Source organism: Sorex fumeus, unplaced genomic scaffold, assembly GCF_029834395.1.
Source record: "Sorex fumeus unplaced genomic scaffold, SorFum_2.1 ptg000007l, whole genome shotgun sequence".
Lineage (NCBI taxonomy): Eukaryota > Metazoa > Chordata > Mammalia > Eulipotyphla > Soricidae > Sorex > Sorex fumeus.
In genome coordinates, this window is record NW_026606064.1 from 2943282 (window position 1) to 2955471 (window position 12190).

The following is a 12190-nucleotide window of genomic DNA, read 5'->3' on the forward strand; positions in this document are numbered from 1 at the left end:
TTGCCTTGCATGTGGCCATTCAGATTTAATCACTGGCATCCCATATGGTCCGTCCCCTGAGCACCTCCAGGAGTGATCCCTGAGCTTTGCCAGTTGTGGACCAAAAATCCAAAAATTAACATTCTTACTGTTACTTGGAACTAGGGAGAGATACAGCAGGTAAGCACTCATTGCACAAATCAACCTGGGTGAGATCCCAGCAACCCATGATTCCCTGAGCCAGTAGGAATCCCTGAGCACAGAGCCAGGAGTAAGCCCTAAGTACTGCCAGGTGTGGCCCAAAAACCAAAAAGAAAATTGACTAGATAAAAACCATGAAGAAATACATTTCTCTGCGGAAGAAAAGTTTGATCTCACTTCCCATATGCATGCACGCTTATTCTAAGTAGTTACCATAATAGTATTCTGCAAGATGAGGGTCATCAACCTATGAAAAATCTGCTACTCTGCAAATTATTTGCTGACTACACTCACATGGAATTTCTGCAATGGGAAAAGATGGAAGCTGGGTCAGATGTCACCTCTTTACAAAGAATACACAAAGAATTGTTAACAGCTGTCGTCCGAAGTCAGGAGCTAACTTTTCTTTGTACTAACTATACAGTACAAGTAACAAGTTCCTCTATCATCCTCCCTTCCCCAAACACAAACCCACTGGATCACTGTAAACCAGTCTACTTCTCTCCCTTCTCAATCTCCAGAACCACCCTGAGCAGAGTCAGGAGTAAGCCCTGACTACCACAGGGATATGTCCTCCCGCACAAAAAAAAAAAAAAAAAAAAAAAAAAAAGACTTAAGCCAGAGAAATAGTAACATGCAACCAACCCTCGTTCAATTCCTGGCACCACATATGGTCAACTGAACACTGACAGAAGTGATTCCTGAACAAACCAAACACAAGAGTTCACAGGGCCTTCATACTCTGCTATTATCTAAGTGACTCCACCCTAACTTTTTAGGTCTCTCTCAAACATACTGTGTGAGATCTACCTTTCTTTTCTCTTCTTTCTTTTTTTGTTTCTGTTTTTGTTTGGGGCCCATACCCATTGATGCTCAGGGGTGATTCCTGGCTCTACACTCAGGGATCATTCTGGCTCAGAGGATCACAGCGGATGCCAGGGATCTAGGCCGGGTCAGCCACATGCAAGGCAAGAGCCTTATCAGCTGTACTATCTCTCAGCCCCCAAGTGAGATCTACCTTTCTGACATTCTATACTTGAAAAATAGGCACATGCTTTGTATGTGGTTGACTCAGATTTAATCCCTGGCACCACATATGGTCCCCCAAACCTCACCAGAAGTGACCCTTGAATGCAGAGTCAGGAGTAAACACTGAGCACCGCTGGCTGGGGCCTAAAAAGCAAAATCAAAAACATAAAAAACAAAAACCTCATTATTACCCTAATTCTCTTTTGGCTTATTCTCTCTCTCTCTCTCTCTCTCTCTCTCTCTCTCTCTCTCTCTCTCTCTCTCTTTTTACTTTTTGGGTCACACTTGGCAATGCACAGGGGTTACTCCTGGCTTTGCAGGGGGAGGGGGGAACAATATGGGATGCTGGGAATCGAACCCGAGTTGGCCGTGTGCAAGGCAAACACCCTACCCCCTGTACTATTGCTCCAGTCCCCTTTTGGCTTAATTCTTAATAGTATACTCTCAGATACTATATACTGACTTGTTTATTAGCTGTGTCTCCCAACCAGAATATTCTTCTAGACCTCTATTAGGTCTGCTTGGTACAAACTTTCAAATGTCTTTTGAATGATAAAAATATTTTATTTTTTCAAAGGAACAAAAAATTAAATTTAAACAAAGGAACTTTGTTACATTTTCTTTCTACTTTTTTTTTATAAAATTATGATCTCAGGTACAATAAACTGCGGTCTCCTGTGGCCTTACAAGCAGATATGGTTAGTAGGGAATACATTCAAGCAGCAAACTCTGCCCTGATTTACAAAGTAAATGATGCAGAGCAGAACAGCAGAGGGGTAACAAAACTTCCCTATTCCAACAACGAAACAGTGGAAAGAAATCAGATTGGCACCAATTTCCCCTATTTAAGACTCTTTATTTTAAAAGTAAGCCGAACATACACTACTCTATTTCAATGTGGCTTACTTCACTTGCAATGAAACAGGAACTGCAGGTTCTTTGATAAAGGTACTGAAGAGTTGACCCAATTTCTATAACAATGTCTTATGTCCTAAACCATCAGAAAATAATTTGCTTTCTTAATATGTAAGTTCTCTAAAATAAAATTATTTTCACTCTCAACTACCTGCATTCCATCACAGAACAAGGGAAGCACACACAAAACTCCATATTTTGGGGGAAGTAATCTACTGCTCTACTTCTTTGCTGTACTGAACCAAAATGAGTAACAAATTAGTACATACAAATGAGATCTATAAATCAAAAAAAGATTAAAACTGGTCTTTACCAGACCACATTTCTCAGAACACAGCAAGTTCAAATTCAGATTTAATTGAAATGGACTTTAACATGAGCACATTTTATTCTATTAAAAAATTGTTTATGAGGCTGGAGTGATAGTAAAGAGGGTAGGACTTTGCCTTTCATGCTGCCAATCTGGGTTCGATTCCCAGCATCCTATATGGTCCCCTGAGCACCGCCAGGAGTAATTCCTGAGTGCGTGAGCCAGGAGTAACCCCTGTGCATCACTGGGTGTGACTCAAAAAAAAAAGTTTTATATATATATAGCCAGAAAAAATGGGACAGCAGATTAGGCACTTGCCTTAAACACAATGTGGGTTTTATCCCCAGCAACTGCATATGGTCCCCCTCAAGTCCTCAAGAAGTACAGAGCATGACACTAAGTACAGCTGGGTGTGCCTCAAAAACAAATCCCCCAAAATGGGCCAAGCTTTAATCTCTAGCATCACATGGTTCCCTAAGCACCACCAAAAGTGACCCTAAGCACCACTGCCCAGTGTGGTCCAAAGACAAAAAAGAAAACTGATTCCCAAACTTCTTTATTAAGTATTGGTAAAGCAAAGCAATGTCCCAATGTCCACAAAGACCACCAAACTAAGGAAAACAAAAGATATGGAAAGTAAAGAGAGAAAAGAGACATCAGAGGATAGGAAAGCAAAAATGATTATGTGGGAGGATCAGTGGAGAAAAATATAAGTTAAAACAAAAGTGGAGGGGGCCTGAAGAATAGGATAGCAGACAGTAATGCGCTTGTCTTGCACGTGGCCCACTCAGGTTCGATCGCTGGCACCCCATATGATCCCCCAAGCTCCCCATGAGTGATTCCTGAGAACAGAGCCCTAAAGGATAAGCCCTAAGCTCCGCTGTGTGTGACCCAAAAACCTAAAAGAAAGAAAGGAAGAAAGAAAGAAAGAAAGAAAGAAAGAAAGAAAGAAAGAAAGAAAAGGTAGGGGGAAAATGGAGACTCCAGAGAGATAATCACCAGACTAAAGCAGACTAAGCAAGTGCTTTGCATGTAGGATGACTGGTTTCCATTCCTGGCACCACATGGCCCCCAAGCACCACCCAAACACAGTGTTAGGTGTGCCCCCACTCCTCCCCCTCAAAAAAAATTGAGAGCTGAATAGGGTATTTATAATAGGAAACTACAGAGTAACAATGCTTAAATACAGTTCAGGACACTAGTTCATGTGTTATGCAGTATGAAAAGACAAAAAAAAAAGAGAATAAAACCTTACACAAGAAACAACAATTCTGGCAAGTTTCCAGGCAATATTGCACCTAACACAAACATAATATATATATATATACACACACATATATATATATATATTTCCCTCTTTCTACATACACATCTCTTGGCCTGGAGCAATAGTACTGCGGGTAGGGCATTTGCTTTGTACATGGCCAACCTGGGTTCAATCCCTGGCACCCCATCTGGTCTCCTGAGCACTGCAGGAGTGATCCCTGAGCGCAGAGCCAGGAGTAAGCCCTGAGCACTGCAAGGTGTGTGTCTTCCTCCTCCCACCCCATAATAACCGCTGACCCACCTCCAGTGCGCAAAAAAAAAAAAAAAAAAAAAGAACAGACTTATTTTTGTTATTTTTGTTTCATTCCATTGTTTGTTTTGTATGGGGGCCATATGGAGTGGTGCTAAGGGGTTACTCCTGGCTATGCACTCAGGAAACACTCATAGATAGTGGGCTCAGGGGACCATATGGGATGCCAGCAATCAAACCTGGGTTGGCTGAGTGCAAGACAAGAGCCCTACCCAGGGTACTATCTCTCCAAGCCCCCAAAAAGCGTTCTTTCTCAAAACAACGCTTCATTGATTAATTCAAAAATTCCTTCATTACCTAGTTTTAGAAATGTCTATAAATAAGGGATGAAAATAAAGGATATTTCCCAAAACATAAAAAGATTACTCCCAGGGAGAGTAAAAAACCTTCCTTCATTTTTATGCAATTGTTTCTTGTAAAATCATGGTGGGACAACTGAGTCCTCAAGATAAACTTGTTCAAAAATAAAAGAAACTGGTTCAGTGATGAGGGAGATAGCTAAACAAGTTGAGTACATGCTTCGCATGCAGAAGACTGGGGTTCAATTCCCTGCACCATAGTCTTTTAAATACTTCCAGAAGTTACCCAGGAGCACAGAGCCAAAAGTATCACCCAAGCACTACTGGGTGTGTCCCAAAACAAACTGGTTCAAAGTCAAGCATAATAAAGATAAATGAGTCTCTTTCAATCCTCTGGGACAAAATGAAAGCTTATCTGTGGGAGGGGCTCAGCAGTTATTCCCATGAATTGCCCCTAGCGGGGTTGGGAATAGCCACCAGGACTTAGCTGGATTTGTGCACACCCACCCCCACACAGAAGGGGTCACACTTGAATGCTAGACCCCACTAGTGCACGAACAAGGGCACACGTGCACACACACACGCACACGCACACACAGACTTCCCTCTTGAATGTTAGACCACAGTTTGATTCCCTCTTAGAAATACAAAAAGGTAGAAAAAAGTTTTCCCTAAAACACCCAAATCATGGAAGAAATTCCTGGAAGATACTCAAACTTAACCAATTGTCCCAATTGCTTGCTTACTTTACTAAAAGTTATCTATTCCCAGGCTGAAGAGATAGTTCAACAGACCGCAGCACCATGCTCTGCATGCAGGATTTCAGGGTTAAATGCCCAGCACTGCATGGTACTTTGAATACTGAGCTGATAGTAACTCCTGAGCACTGCTAACTGTGGCCCAAAAATAAAACACACAGAAGTTCTCCACTCCAATAACACTCTTATTTGGGCATTATTTTGGATGGTTCCACCTATACAACTCCCCAACCCACCATTCAAACAAAAATGTTTATCTTACTAGGATAAGAAATTATAACTACTGGGGCTGGAGCAACAGTACAGCAGGTAGGGCGTTTGCCTTGCATGCAGCCGACCCATGTTCGATTCCCAGCATCCCATAAGGTCCCCTGAGCACCACCAGGAGTAAATCCTGAGTGCAGCACCAGGTGTGACCCCCACCCAAAAAAAAACTATAACTTTTGTAATACAAGCAACTAAGTCTATCACATAGTCAAAGGTTTCATTAGCTATTAAAAGATCCAACAGACAAATTAAGTTTGATTTGTTTAAAGCAACCATTCTAACAGCAAAAATGATTATTACTAAGTTCAGCACCATCCCATGAATTTTACAACTATAAAATCAACATGGTAATCTGAAGGGACGACTAATATTATCCTCATTTTACAGATAAGGAGACCAAGGTATAAAGCAATTCAATAATTTGCCAAGATTACACAGCTTTTCAATGGCAGAGCAAGATTTGAACTCAAGAAAGTCTGGCTCCAAAATCCATGTATTTAATCACTAATTTACACTACCATGCACTCCCAATTTCTGGGACGTCTGTCTGGTCAGCATACTGACAAATATACACAAAGAGAACAATAAATTAGTTGTGGTGAAATGGTAACAATTAGCGTCTAGGTAAAAAAAAAAGTATATACAAGAGTTACTATGCTATTGCAATTTTGCTCTGAGGCTGAAAGTTTTTCAAAATCAAAAGTTGATCCTATAAGGCCAGAGCAACAGTACAGCGCCAACCTGGGTTCAATTCCCGGCATCCCATATGGTCCCCCAGCACTGCCAGGAGTAATTCCTGAGTGCAAAGCCAAGGGTAATCCCTGAACATCACCAAGTGTGTACCAAAAAGCCAAAAAGCAAAATAATAATAATATTAATGTTGATCCTAAGGGGACAGAATGATAGTATAGCAGGTATGCACTTGCCTTGTACATGGCTAACCCAGGTTCAATCTCTGGCATCCCATATGGTCCCTCAAGCACTGCTAGAAGTAAGTCTTGAGTGCAGAGCCAATTCTTGAGTGCAGATACTCCTGAGCATCACTGGATGTGCCCTTCCCCCCCCAAAAAAAATATACAGATATATATACAATTCAAGTTGAAGGAGAAAAATCACTTCCAAAAATATAGCACGCCAGGGATGGATAAAGGAATAGTACAGAAAGGTACTTGCCTTGCACACATGTTTGATCCCCAGCATCCCATACAGTCTCCGAAACACTGTCAGGAGTGATTCCTGAGTGCAAAGTCAGGAGTAACCCTGAGCATTGCAATGTGTGGTCTCAAACTTACCCCACCTCCAAAAAAATTATTTTTTAAAATACAGTATGATAGGCAAGGTGTTTACCTTGCACACAGATAACCTTTATTATATCCCTGGTACCCTATCTGGTCCCCCAAGTTCACCAGAAGTGATCCCTGAGTATGGTCAGACATGGGCCAAAAATAGAAATAAAAATTTAAAATACAGTATATGCCATAAAAATCAATCTATATTATACCCCCACCTCATTCATTGTCTGTTCTCCTCCCTACAATGTCTGCACAGGTTACATTAATGATCTCTATTAGAAACCTTTTAGGAGTAACATTTAAGTAGAGCAAACCCTGCTTTGGCTTCTCATGGTATTAAACTTTTTTTGTGAGAGAGAACATGAAAGAATATCTGTGTACATATACTGGCTACCTATAGTTCATTCCTCTAGGCAAGATTTTGGTTACTATTATTGTAAATTACCCATGAAAATCAATTTGGGTTTCTAAACTCAAAATTCCCAGTACTTTTTTTTTTTGTGGGGGTGAGGGTGGGGCCACACCCAGCATTATTCAGGGGTTACTCCTGGCTCTGCACTCAGAATTAATCCTGTCCTGATTAATTACCGCCAGGAGTAACCCCTGACTTGGGGACCAGGATGCAGCAAATCAAACCCAGGTAAGCCTTCCCCTCTTTATGATGTCTCCAGCCCCCTCCCAATACATCATTTTGTAAAAATCTGAAGTTTCATGGGCAAAACAATAAGAAAAAAATGCAACAAATATCCAAACATCTTTGAAATACTGATGTTCAAAGATATCAACCCCAAGCTTAATGTTTTTAATTAACAAGTATACAAAAACCACTAACTTGGGGAGAGATAATACACCAAGTAGGGTAAGTGCCTTGCACATGGCCAAGGAAGGTACAATACCCAGCACCCAGTGTGGTCCCCTTGAGCCAGCCAGGAGTGATCCCTGAGCACAGGGCCAGGAATAAGTCTGAACACCAGTGGGTGTGGACCAAAACCAAAACAAACAACAACAACAACAAAAACCACTAACTTTCAACCCAGCCAAAAGCAATACTTCTTTGCTGCTGCTTGCCCTAAAATGTCCTTCTAGCAAGTTCCTCTCCCTAAAAAATGGTTTTAAGGTTTCAGCTGACTGAAGTCATATTTTGAAATAAAATTGGATCCTTACTTTTTAAATGGGCTGGAGCGATAGCACAGCAGGTGGGGCATTTGCCTTGCACGCAGCTGACCCGGGTTTGATTCCCCCGCCCTTTTGGGAGAGCCCGGCAAGCTACCCAGAGTACCCCACCCCACGGCAAAGCCTGCCAAGCTACCCGTGATGTATTCTATATGCCAAAAAACAGTAACAAGTCTCACAATGGAGACGTTACTGGTGCCCTCTGGAGCAAATGAATGAGGGAGGAGAGTGCTACAGTGCTACTTTTTAAATTATTCTTTGCCTAGAAAGGAAACAAGATTAAAGAAAAATCTTGTTTTCTTCAGAGAGGTGATGTAAGAAAGGCTGAAAGTAGAGTAAATGTTTCAAAATGAGATTTATGATTTTAATCTGCTATATTACTTCCTGTCTCAATTTCCCTTCCCCACAAAAATCTGTCACTAATTCCCATCAAATGCCTACTTAACCAAAGCTTACTGAGCACCTCAGTAAATAACAGGCACTAAAATAGGTGCTAAGAAGAAGCAGAGATAAGAGCAATCACAGCCAAACAGCTCAAACTTGAGGGAAAGATAAAAATAAAGACAAATTCTATGTAGCTCACTGGCAGAGTACATGTCTCTCATGTATGAGGTTAAACACACAGTATTAATAGTGTGATACATTATTTGAATTCCCTATCACTACAAACCTTTTTTATGCAAACTGGAAATATCAGTTCAAACTACCTTCCTAAAAAATTCTCTGAAAGAAAAAATTTCACTTACAAGTTTGAAGTCTTTCTAGTACATTTAAGGAATTAGGACAGCTTACATTTGGAAAGATTCCTATTCTAGAGATTGAGATAACATACATTCTGTCATATCCAGCTCTCCATGTGCTTACTGGAAATAGATTTTTCTTTTTCCACATACATTATCCCAAGACGAGGGAGTTGCTAAGTGAGGACTGACCTCCCTCAAAGCCCCTCTGCACACTCTTCCCATTAAGACACACTTGCCTCTAACAAGAATTCAGCTGTTCCTTGTTTCTTTTCTCTCGGGAAAATGGCAGTGTAGTAGTAAAGTCCCTGGACTTTAGTCAGGCCAGGGTTTGACTTGGCATTGACCACGTATAGGCAATGTGATTTTTAGCAACCCTTGGCTTCTCTGAGATTCATATACCTTTGATTAAAAACAAACAAATAAACAATAACCTGGTTATGGGAAATTAAATAGCTTATGCAAAAATGGTTAGAACAAGTGAAAAAAAAACAAAGGATGGGAGAGTGGGTTTATAGCTAGTATCAGAGGACTATCCGATACCAAAATAGAAAGCAATAAATTATACAGGACTAAGCATACTGTTATTCTGATTGAACAGTGATCTCTGCTTTATTTATCTGCATCCATTCTATCTCCCTCATCCCTAGAGAGCAACTATCTCGTATACTAAAGGCTGAATTGCAATTACTCAGATCATTTTTTTTAAGATCTCCAATCGTCACTTTTTTTTTAATGTCAGCTGAAAGAACAAGATTGTTCTCTGATTCATGATTTCCTCTCTAATTCTCCATAACTGGAATCTTAAGAAAGGCACTAGAACTCTAACCACCCAAGAGAACCCACCTGGACACAGACCACAACCTTACTCATAACAAAGAAACCATCAGAACAGAGGAGTCAAACAAGAAAGAAAAACCTGCACAACTCATACCATTTTTCACCTCAAAACCAAAATGAAGAACAAAGCAAAAAAAAAAAAAAAATCACCTATTCACGTGCCTTATTATATATTTCTTGCAAGAACCAGTAGAGGTGAGGTAAAAGGAAAATCTTGAATCTTCTCATCCAAAAGACTCTTTAGTACACACCAGTTAAAACAATACCTCAGCTGGTAGAAATAGTCCTCCACTACACTAGTCACCAGGACGTTCCCTACAGCTACACAAAGCCATAGATTTAATGCTAGACCCAAATCACCACCACTCAGTCGTCCAGAACCTATTTTCAAACTGCCTTTGTACTCCAGTTCTTCAGATTCCCTCAATCCCTCCCCCTAAAGGTTGAGTGGGGAAACCGACACTCTGGCAGCAACATGAACAACCCTCCAGAGGTCCACCAAGAAACCTCCCCTAACGCTGCAATCAGAGGCAGACTATTTGAAAGAAAAATTGGAAAATATTAAACAGGAACTACAGTCTAACTGACTGTACACGCACGTTCTTTTCTTTTTTTCACTGCACTTCCTATAATTATGAAATTCAGACACTAAAGATTTTCTGTATTCCTTGTATAGATGGTACTAAGAGGAACAAAGTTCCGCTGCCTCTAAAGCTAAAACCTCATTAGGATAAAACAATCTTTCAAGAAACACACTCGAAAATAAATTGAAGAAAGTATTGTAGCCTAAAAAGAAGGGGGTCTGCACAGGGAAGAGTAAAGATACACACCAGTGTAAAGCTAATAAGCAGCTTATTTAAATATTAACACTCATCTTGCTACAGTTAGGGTAGTATCTAGTCCAGCTATAATATTCAAACTGGTTTCTTTTTCAAAAGGAAAAAGGACAAGAGCACAGAAATTTTGACTGCTGGTGAACTGACCATCTAATTACCTCGAACGAGTATTTTTGCAATAATATATTTACAAAGACAAATTTTAAGGTTAAATATACTAAGCATAATGCACAATTATGGGCCCTCAACTCTTACATTTTTTTTTTATTTCACAGCAACTTAACCAAAGAAAACTCACCTTCAAAAAATAATTTTCAGTTTGATTTAAAAAAAAAAAATTCCGATTTACTTTGTTACTAATGTTTGAATAAGTGTGTTCTGTTAGTCTAACCTTACTTAATCCATCGACAATTCAGAGAACAAAACGCTTGAAAATATATTCAGGTGTGTGCCACTTTTTCAGGTGAACATAAGATGATTAGAACTTCCTTATCCCTTTAAAGATAAAAACCGAAAAATACATTTGCAGAGGGCTCCACAAATTTTTACCACCAAAGGTAGTTACAGAAAGAATGGAATGGCAATTCAATTAACAAGGATCCATTTGTTTTCTTTTATAAGGCAAAGCAGGGAAACAACTTTAGCAGGGGAACGAAGCTCCCACCCACCGCACCTGGAAAAGTAAGAGGGATCCACCCTGGAACAGCAGGGCTGAAACTGATCGGCCCTTCAAACTCTCTTGGGGCGGAAAAAAACCACCATTTAAGTTGCAAAGCTCCTTGCAACTTTGCACTTTCCCAAATCTATCTGAAATAAAAGTGGTATTAAAAAGTTTTGAAACATATGAAGAACCATCTGTATAACTAGCTTCCGACCCGGACAAATTCCTTTCCCAGCCCACACGAAACATGCCAAGAAAAAAAAACCTTTTGGTTTGGGCTCTAAAAACACAAGTTCGCTAGCATAATAAAAGAAAAAGAACACCCTGAAATGTAAATTTACAAAATTGCTCTCACCACTCTGTATCTATTCATCTCCCTATGTTAGAAAAACCGAGAAGTTTGCTTCTGGGTGCTGAGTATTTTACCTTTTCTTTCAACTTAATAAAATACCAAAATTCCCCAAAGTAAGTAGAAAGAACATTAATAGCTGCTTAGAAGCCACTCCTCAGCATAACAGACCCCTCTCGTTTTTAAATTCCCACGTTATCATAAAACAAAATTCCAACTTGGCTTATCCTCTTAACCCACTCTCTATATATTTTTTTAAAAAGGCACACACCTCAATTGTGGACTTCTAAAAGCCAGTCCTTGTAAGAAAGAAACCCAAGTCTTCGTCAATGTGCTGAGAAAGACAAATCCAGCAAGGCAGTTGATTTTTCGCCACCTCTTCCTCCTTTCAGGATCTTTCCTGGTCTTCTTTCTCTCTCTCTCTTTTTTTTCTCTCAGATCCAACACCTAAAATGGAAGTTGCACCCAGCCAAAGGCTAAGGAGCCTGGGTGGTGACAAACTGATCTGGCAGCCCTACCCCCTCGCTTTCCTAAGTGATGTCAGCTCCTGAGAACTTCCAATAGGAACCAGGCATAAATCAGGGAGCTGATTTTATCCAATAGGAAACTTTATTATAGGAAATTAAAAAAAAGAGGGGGAGAGGAGGAGGAGGAAAGCGACGGGGAAGTTATATATATATTTATATTTAAAGTGAAGACTATACAATCTGAGGAATTAATGCAGCATTCCGTTGGGGGGCTAAGGAACAAGGGCTTATTAGGATGGCACATCCAAGCCTCGGTTCTCTACAATGGGACGGGTTTTGCTCCCTCTTCCTTTTTATTGGAAAAACAGAAATAAGCTTAATTTACTTGCCTCCTGCTGTTTGATTTGTTGCTTGCTACCCAAAAGCATGTTTCCAAAGAAAAGGAAAGAGAAAGCCGAGAAATAGGACAACTTCGTAATGTTTAGGAGGTAGGAGATA

At 40.2% G+C, this 12190-nt stretch overlaps 1 protein-coding gene across 4 annotated transcripts in view; it reads right to left on the minus strand.

Annotated features, from left to right (window-relative positions):
- CTNND1 (catenin delta 1) overlaps positions 1-11729 on the minus strand; it is a 62330-nt gene extending 50601 nt beyond the window's left edge. For all 4 annotated transcript variants that reach the window (XM_056131241.1, XM_056131234.1, XM_056131227.1 and 1 more), the window contains exon 1: positions 11497-11729. The gene's annotated coding sequence lies outside the window, so the exon portion shown is untranslated. The remainder of the gene's footprint in view (positions 1-11496) is intronic.
- Between the last annotated feature and the right edge of the window lie 461 nt (positions 11730-12190).